The sequence below is a fragment of the Alnus glutinosa genome, chromosome 7, assembly GCF_958979055.1.
Source record: "Alnus glutinosa chromosome 7, dhAlnGlut1.1, whole genome shotgun sequence".
Lineage (NCBI taxonomy): Eukaryota > Viridiplantae > Streptophyta > Magnoliopsida > Fagales > Betulaceae > Alnus > Alnus glutinosa.
In genome coordinates this window covers 21,195,993-21,210,737 of record NC_084892.1, presented here as the reverse complement: position 1 = coordinate 21,210,737, position 14,745 = coordinate 21,195,993, and the positions used below count along the sequence as shown (strand labels likewise).

The following is a 14,745-nucleotide window of genomic DNA, read 5'->3' as shown; positions in this document are numbered from 1 at the left end:
TCGTTATTTTGTTTTCGTCTCCGTCTCGAAACCCGGAGAGCGAGCGAGCGAGAGAGAGAGAGAGAGAGAGATGACGACGATACGCAGATTTTGCTGCAACGATCTTCTCCAATTCGCTCCACCTAACTGAAACCGTAAGCTCGTTTCTTTAAGATTTTTGTTCATTTCTTTTAATTTTTCGGCAAATTGGTGAGGTATAACTGTGAGTCTGTATGTTACAGTTCAACATGTCCTTCTACATGACCTATTTAGCAAGATGGCCTGACTATTTCCATGTCGCTGAAAGCCCCGGAAGCCGAGTCATGGGTTACAGTGAGCTCTTCCCCTTCTGCTTTCCCATTTAATTTCTTTTTGCCTTACCCTTTTAATTTTCTCTCATTATTTCTCTGTTTCTTGAAAATTTTACTGGCTTGTGTTCAATGCCTCACTCATATTGGTATTTTACTCACAGAAATTACGTTTCTGTTGTAAAGAACTGAAAAAATTAGGATTTAAAATTGTAGTGGTAGATGGTTTGTACGTTAAGGCTAGTATGCAATTATACTGGTTGTAAACGATTTGGTGGGGGTGGAAAAGCCAACTACATTATGAGTGGTGAGAGACAGAAAAAAGATATCAAAAGAACCAGAAGGATCAAATAAAAAGAAAGATTATTTTATTTGATTTTTTGCAAATTTATATTTGGTTGTTGTGCCACTTACAATTGTCACCTTCTGGTTTTTAATTATAGCGACTTATTTTGCTTAAAGCAAGATGTCAAAATATAGCATATCTGATATCATATACAAGGCCTTGAAGTACTTTCGCATATATGTTTGTTAATGTGTTTTGAGAGGTGTTTCTTGTTTGAAAAAGTGTTTTAACGTAACAGAAGGAAATAAAATTTTTAACAAATAACACGAACACAAAACACTCCTAAAAACACAAAAAACAGTGTTTACCTTTATGTGAATCATAAGACTATTTAAAAATTAAAATAATAATAATAATAATAATAATAAAAAACTCCCAAAACACTTAACAAAGAGAGTTGTACGATGTTTTAAAGACACTCTTATCTGCAACTAGTAATGCAATGAGTTTCTAGTGGAGCCTTCCAATTGTGTGGGTAATGTTTTCCTTCCATTCAAAGTCTAAATTTCATTCAAGAGACAAGAGGGCATTCCATATGCTTCTTTCCACGAAGTGCATCTGTATGTCCTGATGAGAAGAACCTCAATTCATCCTCAGAAGTAAATCATCGCATTTTTCACCTTTAAATTGTGTTTTTTTGCTTCAATACCTACTTTACTGCTCCTAAGATGAGGATGTCATTGTTTACTGAGTGTCCTGCAGCCATAAATCATTCAAACATCAAGCCAAAAACACAAAACCACAATATGCATCAACCCACATGACCTTCAAAAACGAAATTCAATTTGGCAGTTGACAACCTTATAATCAATAGCCATACCCACTTCTACAATAGCAACAAATTCTAATCTTAATGACCTATTCCCGTGTTTACACCATACCCACAAAAAGTATAGATCACAGCAGCTCGTAGAGAAAAAGACAGTATTCGATTTTAAACCTTCCATCAATGTCATCAATTATCAATTCAATAGTAAGCTAAAATACAATTCATAGATGGGAAGGAAGCATCCACAAGGTCAGTACCAATCCAAACCATTAGATAAGCATATCCATTTACAATTCACACACACATTTTGAAAAGAGAAATAATATCACCCAGTTCATCTACTTCAATGACCAACGGCTGCTGCACCCCAAGCCTTTTGAGCAACTTCACCTCAGAGGAGTACCTTCAACAATTCCAACAAAACCCGTTCCAAATTTTGCAAAAACCAAACCAAAACCCACAACTGAAAACGCAAGAACTAGCATCAATGCTGCAGAATTAAACACAAACGAATAGAAATATTTGAACCTACGTGTGACGACCCAATTATTTATTTATTTTTTTTTTTAATACAAACATAAATAGATCATCACAGTGGCACGACGATGTGTCGCAAAACAATATATGACACATACCTCATAATATGTACCTGGTAAATCAGAGTAACGTTTATCTAACTATGCAGCGGAAACATAAACCCGAATAGCGGAAATCATAACATATACCTCTCTATCACATATAATTACAACAAAGAGCCATTTAACATCTATCTGTTGAAGTCTTATCAATATAATGATTACACAATAAGAATGGCTTTACAAAGAATAAGCGTCACAAGCCATATACCAAACTTATAAAACAGTGGACAACCGTGGTCCAGCAAATACGACCGTCGCGGCTAGCTTCAGTCATAATATTCAGAGTACACTGCTACAAGACCATCTACTATAATTAGAGTACCTGCAGTCAAAGCACAAACATCTATACGGTTGTGGTGGTAGCCACATCCGTATAGGTGAAAGAATGAGTTCACCACTTCAGTAATAAATTACTGAAGTCTCAGTGATATAAAACTTACTGATTTTTCGCAAAGAACCGAGTTTTCTTTGTCTTTCGTTCACAATAACAGCTACTCTTTTTATAAACATCTGTTTCTTGAAAACACGTGTAACTGATAAAGTAAACACCGACTCTTTAAGAAGACATTAAAGCATACTATGCAGCTGTGAACATATGTAGAAGTTCCAGACATTCCACATTGGAAACATCTACATATAAACCCATCTACAATATGTTAGTTTTGATCAGGGGCTTAGACTTATGCGCACGTGATTGTGCCATTATGGGCTCACGTATACACATAGGCCTCCAGTGTGATTTTACCACACCAATCCTATTATTTCAATTATATAAATATAATCATTAAAACCCAATATTAGTTTCATCTTAATTAATAAATATAATTTATTAATTGCTAAATTCTCTATTTATTTTCTTGTTCTTTACACTACGAGCGCCAAGCTTTGGAGTAAACAACGACGAGGGTCTTGGCCTGGCTTCTTCACAATCTCTTCGAGCCAAGACCTGAACGAGGAAGCCATGGCTTGAACCAAAATGGCTCTTTGTACTCTTGAACGGGATTGTCTAGATCCCACATGGCCCGCACACTCCCCAAAAACCATCACGTTCTGTCCTCACACAACAGAAACAATGGCAGGTTCCATAGGCTCATAACGAGATCTAAACCAAGAGAAAGAGAGGGAGGGAGGGAGGGAGGGAGAGAGAGAGTCTCGTATGGGGAGATTGGGGCTGGGGGGGTTTGGGAGGGCATTGGCAGGTTATGGAAAATAGTTTATGTTTTGCAAAATGTAAACCATTATACGGATTTTTGGCTTTGTTTTATGGATGGCTGAAAAATGTTTTTGGTTGACCAAGCTTTTCTACCCTAGTCAAAACCCAAAAATGCGGAAAACGTTTTATAGAAACCGTTTTACATGAAATGAATGGAGCCTAAGCACATTCAGTGTCTATTTTAGCACTGGCAAATTCTCCAAATTGGTTGCAAAAATATAAATTTGTAAAATTTATGATTTGGATTTCAAGGCTTAAACAATTTAGCTTGTATAAGAATATGATATGGATGGCTTGCCAGACACTGTTCTTGCTGGTTTTTGTGTTCAAAACCATTTCCAACCTTAATATACTCTAAAATCAAGCATGTTCTTTTCTATACATTGATGATCGGCCTGTCATGCAGTTATGGGAAAAGTTGAAGGGCAAGGTGAGTCTTGGCATGGTCATGTAACTGCCGTAACTGTTGCTCTGGAATATTGAAGGCTGCAATTAGCCAAGAAATTGATGAACCTGCTAGAAGAGATCAGTGACAAGATGTAAGAACATGCCAAACTGTCTTTACTGTATCTTTCTCAGTTGAACATATCAGTTTGTTTAGATTTCTAATGTCCACCCAGAATTTTCACTTTTACAAGAAAATTACCCACTTAGGGAGAGGGAAAGGAACTCATATCTAGAAATTCTACAAAGTTAGCAAAACGAGAACTATTGATAACAACCATCTACCCATAGAGAGTTTTGAACAAAATATCTTTGAAAGTTACAACTGTTCTCTCACAGTCTTCAAAATTTCGGGAATTTCGTTCTTTCCAAATGTACCGCATCACGCTATGGGGAGCATCCTCCAAGCTTCTAAGTTACCATGACTACCAAACTGGCCACTCTAACTAGCCAATAACTCCACCACCTGATTGGAAATGACCCATTCTACCCTGAAAAGATGGACAAAAAAAAAAAAAGGTGATCTTAAAAAAATAGTGATCAAATTTTCCCAGCTTAGGCTAGGGAAGTAGAGAAGAGGAGAGAGAAAGGAGGGGTTCCTTCTTTGAATTGCAATTTTGTAACCAGCACATGTTTAGGGTGATTACTTAACTGGCCACTCCAACTAGCCAATAACTCCACCACCTCATTGGAATGATCCACTCTATCCCGTAAAGATTGAAAAAAATAAAATAGTGATCAATTTTTCCCCCGCTCAGGCTAGGGAAGTAGAGAAGAGGAGAGAGAAAAGGGGAGAGGGGAGAGGGGGGGGGGGGGGGGGTTCCTTTTCAGAATTGCAATTTTGTAACCAGCACATGTTTAGGGTGATTACTTAATGAAATTATTAGCCTTTTCAGGTGCAAAATCTTTCTTCTGTGCTTGTACTTGCAATTATAAATTTTCATTTCATGTTGATTGATGTCGTGACACAGCATAGAGATTTTTAAGCAACTTTTGGGATGTGATCCTGTATATGCTGTTATTAAGTTGAACTGCTTGGATCGAGGCCATCTTTGCAGAATTTTGTGTTAGATGTGTGTAGAAACTCTTATTGGCTTGTTTCTTTATTTGTTGAATCACTTATAAGATGGTGAGTAATTTTGCAGCCTTACTAGTTCTTGTAGATGTTTTAGGCGTTTGGGGACTTGGCCCCACCCCATCTCTGTATATACTAATAAGAACTTTCTTCTGGCAGTGACAAGGCTTACTTTGTGGATCTTTTTGTAAGAGCATCAAACACACCAGCAATAAAGATGTACGAAAAGGTGATATTTCTATAACTGTTCTTTTCAACACAGACATTTGTTGCTTTGAATATTATCCGACTATAAAATACAGGAATGTTGTTCTAAGTATCTAACTTCTTACGATATTAGGAACTTTTTTTTTCTTAATTGAAAATTTTGCGTTCTTGTCAACTGTATGAAGTTTGGATCTGTCATTGTTGTCACCCCCAATGCTTTTTGTATGCAAGAAAAGTTCCTAAACTTTTGGATTCAATTTCTGATTGAGAATTATTTAAGTTGTTTAATATTTTAGAATTCCAGCCTTGCTTTGGCAAAATTTTGCATTTTGAGGGATGTTCGTATCGCTTATCCTTTCCGTGCTTAGGACATATTAGATTCAGATGATCTTCATTGGAAATGAACATTTACAATTGTTAGAGTGAATATTGCTCTGATAGTTATTTCTTCAGGAAATAGCTTGTTTGTTGCTATTAAGTTGCTCTTAACATGTTTTGCACCTAGTTCACTTTTTGAGCGAATGATATTGCGCTTTCATGTTTTTGTGCTTTTATTTGTCTCCTTTTTTTTTGGGTAGGGGTTTACATATTTCTTATGCATTACTTATCAATAAAAAAATATTTCTTATGCATTACCATGAAGACATGGGAATGTTTTTCCCTAGAGGAATACCATTAAACAAGTAGGGCCCTTTGGACTCACCCTTGCAGAGTAAACTTTGGATACCTACAATCATCCGCAAACCACATATTTTCTAGGAAGTTGATTATTTCTAATCTTTTTTTTGATAAGTAAGAAAATTTCATTAAAAAAGCGTATGGCGCCCCAAGTACACAGGAAGTATACACAGGAGCAACTCAGCTAACCCACAATTATTTCTAATCTTGATAATAGCTTTTTGACGACCATCTCCATGTGCACTAGATACAATTTTAGAATCCAAAAAAAAAATCACCACATTCTTCTATTCTATGGTAACCAGCGTACTACACAGTCTCTTAGCTTACTTGTCAAATTTTCAAAGCTATATATGCTGGGAGCACTATTTGTTAATTTTTATTTTTATTTTATTTTTTATTAGTAATTGCAAAATTTATTAAAAAGCATCAAGGCTCAACCCAAGTACACAAGGAATATGCAAGAGAGTAGAAACGTAGATAAAAGTGGAGAAGAGATTTAAGAATACATGAAAGCTCAAAAAATTTAAATCCGAGGCAGCGGCCCGAAGGAAGAGAGTCTTAAAGAATAAAGCCTTTGATTCCACTGAGGTCCTCTCATGGTCCTCAAATCTACGATTGTTTCTTTCCCTCCATATACACCACATAAGGCAAGGTAGAGTCATCTTCCACACTTTCTCAAGCTGAGACCTACCTGCTGGTGTGTTGTGATAGGCAAAGCAGTTTACCACCCTTCTAGGCATAACTCAAGCCAACCTACACTGCTTAAGATAGTATTCCAAAGAGCACTTGCAAATTCACAGTGGAGTAGAAGATGGTTCATTGACTTCTCATTTTTCTTACACATGCAACACTACTGAACCACAATGATATGTCATTTCCTTAAGATTGTCCATGGTGAGGATCTTTTCTAGGCTATTGACCAAGCAAAGAAAACCACTCTCAAGGGAGCCTTATTCTACCAAATACTCTAAAGAACAGAAGTTTTATCATAGGGAACAAGAACATTATAATAAGATCTTACATCAAACAACCCTCTCTTGGAAGGAATCCAATAAAGTTTGTCCTCACTACCCCGTCTCACTCTAATGGAATACAACAAAGTGCAGAGAGAGGTAAAAAGAGACTATCTCCCAATCATGAGCCGCTATGGTGAAGTTAATATTCCATTGATGGGGGGTACTAGAAAACTTCAAATGGTTTGCCATAGCAGCTTCCATAAGACGGGATATTCTAAACAATTCTGGAAAAGATGTCTTTAGTGCTTGATCCCCACACCAAACATCATGCTAGAATTGAATTTTGGAGCCAACCCACATCTCAAATCTAGTGTGGCTAGAAAGCTCCCCCTAGCCCTTCGTAATATTCTATCAAAGCCCCACTTCATATGACCCATGAACCTCATTAGAATACCATCCACCCTAAGCACTGCCATATGTTTAGAATCCACAACGACCCTCCATAAGGCCTCCCTCTCATGAATATGGTGCCACAATCACTTCTCCAAAAGAGCCCGGTTGATATTCCATTGATTGGGAGTACTAGAAAGCTTCAAATGGTTTGCTACAGCAACTTCCATAAAACGGGTAAGTCTAAACAAGTCTGGAAAAGATGTCTTGAGCGCTTGATCCCCACACCAAACATCTTGCTAGAATAGAATTTTGGAGCCATGCCCCATCTCAAATCTAGTGTGGCCAGAAAGCTCCCCCAGCCCTTCGTAATATTCTTTCAGAGCCCCACTCCATATGACCCATGAACCTCATTAGAACACCACCCACCCCCAGCACTGCCTTATTTAGAATCCACAACAACCCTCCATAAGGCCTCGCTCTTATGAACGTAGCGCCACAATCATTTCTCCAGAAGAGCCTAGTTGAACACAAGTAAATTCCGAACCCCAACCTTCTATCAGATTACACACTTTAGACTAGCTAACTAAGTAAAATTTGAACTCTTTACCTATACCACCCCACAAAAAGTCCAGCTGTAATTTCTCTAGGCAATTGGCCACACCAACTGGAAGGGGGAAAAGGGAGATGAAATAGGTAGGCAGATTAGAGAAAGTGCTTTTAATCAACTCTCCTACCCTTTGATAAGTTCATCCTCTTCCATCTACACAAACAACACTCTACATTCTCAATACATCATCCTAAATAAACTTGGCTTTAAATGAAACTCCCAAGGGAAGATCTAGGTACTTTATAATTATAGGTAAGGAAGATACCATGCAACCCAAAATACTAGTCAGACCTTTAACATTTATTATGTTGTCAACCGGGACTAACTTTGATTTAGCCAGATTAATCTTCAAACTAGAAACTGCTTTAAAGCATAAAAACAAGCTACAAAAATTGTGAAGATCTAGATTTGCCTCGCTAAAAATCAGGGTGTCGTACACAAACAAAATGTGAGAAATGTTGATAAGATCGCCACTCCTTGACCCCATTGTGAAGCCCGATAGAAAACCCCCAACCAGTAAAGCTGAAATCATTTTACTTAATGCCTCCATAACAATAACAAAAAGAAAGGGAGACAATGGATCTCTATGTCTCATGCCGTGGGAGCTACTAAAGATACCTAACAAGGTCCCATTTACCAAAACTGAAAAACGCAAAGAGGAAATATAGTATGCCCCATTTACACCATCGTTCCCCAAAACCGCATCTTTTCATCATATACAAAAGGAAGTCCCAATTAACATGGTCAAAAGCCTTTTCAACATCCAGCTTGCATAGAACACCTGGAACCTCATATCTAAGCCTACTATCAATGCACTCATTGACGATGAGAACTGAATCTAGGATCTGCCTACCCTTGATGAAAGTTCTGAGGCATAGAAATGATTTTCTCCACAACCATTTTCAACCTATTAGCTAGAACTTGGCCACAATCTTATACACCTATTACCATCAGGACCCAGAGCCTTTTTTGTCACCATTATTAAGGGCTTTCTCTACTTCAAAGACCTCATCCTCCCCTTCACCCCCCCCCCCCCCCCCCCCCTGCCATCCAACCTGGAACCCAGTCCCACATCCAACTTTTTTAATCAAACAGTCCAACTCCTCTCTCATACATTCTAGCTAGGATTTCAAATCCCAACAACAACCAAAAGGAGCCTTCTCCCCTTCTGCCACATGTCCTTTTTGAAGGCTGCATCAGTGCAAAAATTAGCACTGCCCTCACCCGTACCCCTTTACAGCTGGCTGTACTAACCGTAAATGCTGCCTCGTCATTACTGGGCGCATGGTTACTTGTACGACCAAGCATGCCTTTTTGTACAACCACTTCACTGCCTCTGGCCCTTGCTCAGGCTTCCTAGTTGCGGAAAACAAGCCTCCATCTTTATTGACGCAAGCCCATGAAAAGCTTTGCTCGAGTGCGCAACACCGTAGCCTTTGCCGAACGTGTGGCTGAGGAGACCCACCCATACCTCCCCTACGTCCACTGCCGTCTGAAACACCGAAGGAAGCTGCGACAATTCACTGTTCAAACACCCAGCCATGCCAACCTTTTCCCTCTTGGCCCTCAAGGATAACAATGGAGCCATTCCACCCTCCGCCATATTCACTAATGACCAAAAAATGGCTGTTTCTGTTCGCACATCTTTGAACCATGAAGGCTTTTGGAGCCTACTATGGAAGATTTCAAAAAATCCTTGTTTGCCTATGCTTTATGCACCTCCTCCATGACAGATAACATCCAAAGAACACTTGCTTTACCCTTAAAGAGAGTGCATAAATCTCCTGCTCCTTTCAAAAACACGCAAGGCGGCGGACTCCTTCTCCCAATGCAAACTCGAAAGACTTTGATTCTATGAAAAACCATATGGACAAACCCATCGTAGCACACCAAAAAGAAAATAACACAAACTTGTTCATCGGAAAAGCCAACGACTACTCACTCCAAGACGCTAAACTAATAGCAAACACCTCAGACAATGTCAAGAACATCTACCAGATAACCATGAGACTACCCAAGTCCAGTAAAAGCTAAGGGACAAAGAGAACCAGAACAGCAGTGATGAGAAATGGCAGTACGCGCCTGCACGCGCCGCAACTAGGAGAAACAGCACATCAATACCTTACACAACACTGATCATAACATCCCCTTTTAATAGACCATAAATCCACCTATATTTGTTATTTGTTATTGTTACGGGTTGAAAGTCTGTATCTCCTTCTAGTGAACAAATTATATACCTGTTTGGTAGTTGTTATCTAACCATTTGCAGTGACCTGTACATCGGAATCTCTTTGGATCATTTCTATCACTTTGCCAATGAAAATGGAAACCACAAAATGAAATAGGACTTCTTTGTTAGGTTAATGGTATTGAGGTTTATGTTTTATTTAATTTTCAAGAGTTAAGGGTGTTTCTGATAATTCAATAAATGGGCTTTTCCCAAAGTAAATTAGATTAGGGTTTACTTGTTAGTCTATTTAAGTGTTTTTTGTACTTCAATGGAGGCAGACGTTGATGAAATAAAATATATGTGGAATTGATTCTCGTTCTTTCTCTCTTTCTCCCCTATTTAGCTTCTTTCTTTTTCTCTTTCTTTCCCCTAGCTTCTTCTTTCTTTCTCCCCCCTTTTAGCCTCTTTCTCCATTTTCCCTACTTTCACTGTGTGATTTTTGTAATTATTGTTGGTTCTACATTAGTTTGCTATGAGAGCAAACTTCGGTCCTTTGATTATGATGTGCTGCATCCGTTAACGCAAGAAATAGTTTGCCATTCCCCTGCTCTCAAACCCTAGCACCGCAGTCCATTGGAGCTCGGCACCGACCGTCGGTCTCAGACAACCCACATCAGCATTGCACTATTCTCGTCGCTCTAAACACCCAACCGATAACCACCACACAAACCTGATCTATCACCCAGCCCAAACAGGAAAAAGAAAAAGAAAAACCTCAGAAAATCCTCATTGCCAAGTCAAGAACTTATCACTACCGCCATTCATGAAAACCCCAACCTGCAGTCTCAACCTTTTTGATTAACCCATGCCGGAACCAATCTTGCCTACCCGTCCACTGGTTGCCACTGCTCATGCAAGATTCACGCCGGACGTCTCGGCCTCTGGTTTTGCACGACACCGGCGGATCTCAATCAGTGAATCCCGCTCGGCCTTCCCCTTCAATTGCTGTCATGAGCCCAAGCTGCAGCTGCATCATCTTGCCAGTACCTCCGCTGATCTCTGTACCGCTGCCAACCTTGTTGGGAATCTGCCTCCTTTCGCATTGTTGCTGTTGCTGTTAGTTATCGGAAGCATGGCTCAACCCCATGTTTGTAGCTACTGCTTCCCTTTGCATGAACTTGAAGTTTGTCAGAGTGCTAGAGAGCTCGCACCATTGTTGAGTTCACGTTGCCGAGAGACCCACGCCGCCGTTCACCTCCTTGCTCCTTTTGCAGCTCGCTTTGGCCTTTGTCCCACACGAGTGCCACTAGTTTCTTAGTAGATATGGGTGCAGCAGTGCACTGTTTGACAGTGTTTCTCTGAGCTACATTGTTTGAATAGAAAAGAGGTTGGTTAGACCCTTTTCAAGATTTGAGAGGTTGGGCTTGGAGCCAAAATTTATTGAGCATATATTTTCAACATTTCAAAAACCAAGGCCGAGTTTTCTCTAACTAGGGGAGAATGAAGCAAGGGGCAAGACACGGATTTTAATTTAGCGTAGTCTTTTATAATTACAGAGCTCAATTTGATTTGATTTGATGTTTTTTTAAAAAATAAAAAATAAAAAATTCTGATAGTATTGGACCATGTAGTTCTATTTAGGTCCTATTAGTTAATTAGGTTATTAGTATTTAGTTTATGTTTTATTTGATTTTCAAGAGTTAAGGCTGTTTTTGATAATTTAATAAATGGGCTTTGCCCAGAGACAGTTAAATTAGGGTTTGGCCGTTAGTCTATTTAGGTGTGTTTTATATTCCAATGGAGGCAGACTTCAATAAAATAAAAAATATGTGGAATTTTTTATTCTCGTTCTTTCTCTCATTCTCCCCCATTTAGCTTATTTCTTTTTGTCTGTCTCCCCTTAGCTTCTTCTTTCCTTCTCATCCATTTTAGCATCTTTCTCCTTTCTTTTCCCTACTTTCACTGTGTGATTTTTGTGATTATTGTTGGTTCTACATCAACCCATGGCAGGTGCTAGAGGGGACCCTACCTTTTCCTGTCAATTTTGGATTATAAAGTTCGTATACAAGTCTTTCAGCATAGGAAGAAAACTTTTTTTTGATAAGTAAGAAAGTTTTATTAAAAAAGCGTAAGGAAAAGCCAAAGCAAACCCTCAAAACAGGAACTCTTAGTTTTTAAGAACAATTCAAGGAAAATTGACTAGGATTTAAAGGGATTGGCCTTTAGAAGGAATTTTGATTTGGAAATGTCAAGAAAAGATATGTGTAGGTATGTACGTGTCTAGGAGTTGTTTCAAGCCTTTTGTAAATATAAAGATTATTTAATTCATTTAGTTCTGTGTATTATTTATGGCACTAGTTACGAGGAAACAGTAAAGTGAGATGTTAGATGTAGCATTACCATTTTCCTTTTAGGTGTTGGAAGGTGTGGTTTGTGAGGGTTAAACAATTTGTAAAAATAATAACCTCCCAGAAAAAAGAGAGTTCTTCGGTTTGTTACACATGTCAAAGTTCTAGGGTACACTTTCTTAACCTTTATTTATTTTTTTGTTTGTTTGTTCTATCAGTTTTCTATGTATTAGTCCGGCCCTCTCCCAAGGTACAAAACCTGACTCTGCCACTGCATATGTAATGTTGCCCACTTTCCTTTTATTTTTTTGCATTTACATTATGATCTACTTGTAGAAAAATGTTAATGGAAGGTTAGAATAATTTGGAGGTGACCTTTTATGAGCAAGACAACAGGACATCTGATGTGGTGATAATTTTATGCTGGATTTTCTGAACAACGTACTTATGTACACAGTTTTCACATACCTTAGGTTATTGTTGGAACTAAATTTGTAACCATCAAATGGACCAAAAAGCAAAGGAAAAAGAAAGGAAGGGAACGCAATAGACTTTGGCTTTAGGCTGGGCTAAACTATCACCATCTTTTATTATTGTATTATGCGAAACCTTTATTGCTGTCGACACTTAGTTCTGTTATTTCATAACTGTCTATCACTATGCATTTCTATCAAGAATCATTATGTCAATCCCTACCATCTGCTATAAAGATGTCATTCTTTGCTTCCCTCAAAAGAAAAATTCCTGTCTCCAATTCTGGCGCCACCCTTATTCTTTTTTGCTGGGAGGAGTTGGATTAACTGGGGTTGATACCTTGATTGATATTGATAGGTCACATTAGAGATGTTTTGTTAGGGACCAACTGGATGATGCTTTCTTGTTTCAATGGCCCACTCAATGGGTCAAGATGATGCTGACTGACCTTGATTTTCTTTTATCTCTTTTATCCCTCAGCTTGGGTATGTAATCTATAGATGGGTACTACACTATTATTCCGGCGAGGAAGACGGGTTGGGTGAGTTTCAACATCCAAGCATAAAAAGATCACGATTTCTTGTTATTAAACTTATATGTCATCTTATCTTCTTTTATCAATGTGTTTCTGTTTTCAAATATGAGGAAAGCATTATCTCGGGATGTCGAGAAAAAGTCCAACCCCCTCAAGCGGCCGATTACTCCCGATGAATTAGAGTATGATTAGATCTGCGTTCTATGGAATTTCTGCCAGCTAATTAAATGATTATTCATTACCGTGTGCTTGAGACTTTTCCTGACGTGGAGGTTAGGCATCCTAGATTGGTTTTAGAATCTTATTTCAAGATATGATTTCGGAAATCTGCTGATACAATTTGTCCAGCACAGTAGCCGAAGTTTTGTAGTTCTTGTACTATCATTACCTCTTTCTCATGCCCAAAAAAATTATTACCTTTTTCTTTTATGAATGAGTAGTTTGTATTTTCAGCCAAGTCTTAAAAGAGTTCATTCATAATGGAAGTACCGTCCATGTCATACATACAAAATGTGAAGTGGGCTCAAAGCATACATATGGAACATACTTTCAGAGGTTTGCATCCTCAAATCAGCCCGAGTAGGCCCAGGTTATCCTTAGAATTTTCTCCACAATTCATTAGAGTTAGGATCCGGCTTACATTCTTTAAACAAAATAACTGCACATGAAGGAAAAAAAAAAAATTGAGGGTCCAGGGCAAACGACGTCGTGGAACATAGGAGAGGGAAGAAACCCAAGGACGAAATGATGGAATAATGCCTACTCGTTGCGTTCAATTTCAAATTTAGACAAACTTATTTCTGAATCCTCTAATTTAGTATCAAGTTCACAGGTTATGTCGAAAATTACCTGTTATTATGTCATGTGTCGGGTTCGAGTCGTATCGAAGTATAGGTATAAGACTACATTGGTCTAACCCTAACCTGATCTATTTAATTAAACATGTCAGACTTTATCTCATAAATTGTCAGCCCTATATACAATCCCTAATTCTTTCTATATTTCGTCTACATCGAGTGAGGCAGTGAGTGATGAACGACAAGAAATAACAGCAACCAAACAGAGAAAGACCAAAGCTTGTGGACAAGGAAGAAGAGCAACCAACCAGAGAAAGACCAAGAAACGACGTTTGTTTTGCCTTTAGCATCTAATGTAAAATTCGGTCAATCAACGGCATTGTTTTCGGTTATTAAATCTTGAACATCCAAACCCTTTACAGGAGATGTCCGGTCATTTATTTTATTATTATTTTCTAATTGATAAGGCGGGAAGGGGCAACTATTGTAATTATCTCTTTTGGGCGTGAGCATCGGGGTTTTCACTCGCTGTGAAATGTTCGGTTTGAGCCATAGCTACTGCTTTGAAAGGCAAGTTCGTCACCACAGCCCCATCAAAGTGCAAGTTGGTAAAACCCTTTAGTAACATCTGATTCGTGGACTACTACCGCAAGCGAGTTCAAACCTGTGGCCACTAAGAAGAAAGGAAGGGGAGGAGTTGAATCCTATCCCTTGCTGTTTTACCAACTCAACGAACACCTTGGTAGTGACATGTCCGGTCATTTGAACAACTGCCCTTCCTTCTAGTTCATTTCTTCTCATT

The 14,745-nt window shown here is 38.6% G+C and overlaps 1 pseudogene; it reads left to right on the top strand.

Moving 5' to 3' along the window:
- On the top strand, positions 1–13,573 carry LOC133874139 (N-terminal acetyltransferase B complex catalytic subunit NAA20-like; annotated as a pseudogene).
- Positions 13,574–14,745: the final 1,172 nt, after the last annotated feature.